This window comes from Nipponia nippon, unplaced genomic scaffold, assembly GCF_047370975.1.
Source record: "Nipponia nippon isolate SJK-2023a ecotype South Korea unplaced genomic scaffold, ASM4737097v1 scaffold_39, whole genome shotgun sequence".
Lineage (NCBI taxonomy): Eukaryota > Metazoa > Chordata > Aves > Pelecaniformes > Threskiornithidae > Nipponia > Nipponia nippon.
In genome coordinates this window covers 478,025-479,811 of record NW_028262357.1, presented here as the reverse complement: position 1 = coordinate 479,811, position 1,787 = coordinate 478,025, and positions in this window count along the sequence as shown.

Sequence of the window (1,787 nt, the reverse complement as noted above, 5' to 3'; positions counted from 1 at the left end):
CTAGACGGGAGCGAAGCATGAAAAGCTCTGACATAGGAGTATACGTTGTAAATACCTACATATTGACCAATGAATCCAAACCCATTTTTCTGTATCTACCTAGTCTTAGTGCACCTTCAGGCAATGCTTTGGTGGGGAGCCTCAGGGTCCTACCACAAGGCAGGACTTGACACAGCTATGGGAGTTGTCCGTCTGCCGGGCAGCCTCTCTGAGCTCTCATGGAAAGAGAGCCATTTCTTCCCATTAAAACAGGGCAGGGGAGCCCAGAAACACCCCCATGGCTACCCACTGCCCCCTGCTCAGGGCAGCAAGTGACACTGGAGGACAGTCCCTGATGTCCTGGCAAGAAGGACACTTTTCTAGACATGAGGGCTGAGCTTTCATCATTTTGGTGAGTGCTTTAAATTATTTCCTTGCAAATGAAAAAGCTGCTGTGGCTTCTATACCTAGTCTCCTTATTATAGTGTCATATTTTTTCTGTTTGCTTGGGCATTGTTACCAACTTTGCCCTCAGTTTCCTTTATGCCTCTGACATAGAGCTTTTTTGGTGCAGCCGGGGCTGTGCCAGAGCTTGCTCTTTCAGGTATTCAGCACACTTGTAGTTAGCCACATCAGTCAGCTGTGTACATTGCCCTGCATTACGCTCTAGTGTGCGTTGGTGTATACAGCCACAGAAAGTGTGCGAAGGAAATATTTAACACCTCCTTATCTTCCGCTTTGTGCTTCTGCTTTGTCCAAAGCCTGAAAAAAATGAGATGTACCACTTTGTTCTTGGGAGCTAGGTTTTTCAGGATTAGTCTTTTAAATCACAGCTTTCCTGGGTCAGCACTGCCTTATGTGGGATTTCATAGAATCACAGAATGGTTTGGGTTGGAAGGGACCTTTGAAGATCATCTAGTCCAACCCCCCTGCCATGGGCAGGGACATCATTCACTATGTCAGGTTGCTCAAAGCCCATCCTGTCTGACCTTGAATGTTTCCAGTGGTGCGGCATCTACAACTTCTCTGGGCAACCTGTTCCAGTGTCTCACCACCCTCATCATAAAAAATTTCTTCCCTATGTCCAATCTAAATCTACCCTCTTTCAGTTTAAAACTGTTGCCCCTTGTCCTGTCACTACAGCCCTGGCAAAATGTCTCTCTCCATTTTTCTTATAAGTGCGCTTTATATATTGAAGGCTACAATAAGGTCTTTCTGGAGCCTTCTCTTCTCCAGGCTGAACAACCCCAGCTCTCACAGCCTTTCTTCATAGGAGAGATGCTCCACCCCTCTGATCATTTTTGTGACCCTCCTCTGGACCCACTCCAACAGGTCCATGTCCTTCCTGTGCTGAGGACTCCAGAGCTGGACGCAGTACTCCAGGTAGGGTCTCACCAGAGCAGAGTAGAGGGGCAGAATCACCTCCCTCGACCTGCTGGCCATGCTGCTTCTGATGCCAACACTTAAAGAATAAATAACAGCAATCACACTTAGTGTTTCATAGCTGGAAGATTTTTCTCCCTTGGACCTGTGGATCTCCATTGAGATGAAAGTAGATGAGAGGACTCAACCATGCTCTCAGGGAAATAAGCAGCAAAAATCCCACTAGCCAAGCCAGGAGCACCATCCATGAAATGTGCTGCTGATGCACTGGACTTGACCAGATTTGGCCCAATAACTCAAGGGGCCTGATCCAGAAGGTCCTTAGTTTTGAAGTGGGAAGCATGTTTCAAAGTAAAAGCTCGGCAAATTTCTTCACACTGGCTTCCTGTTCTCTGCCACTAGTCATCCTTGTCGGCATGTTTACA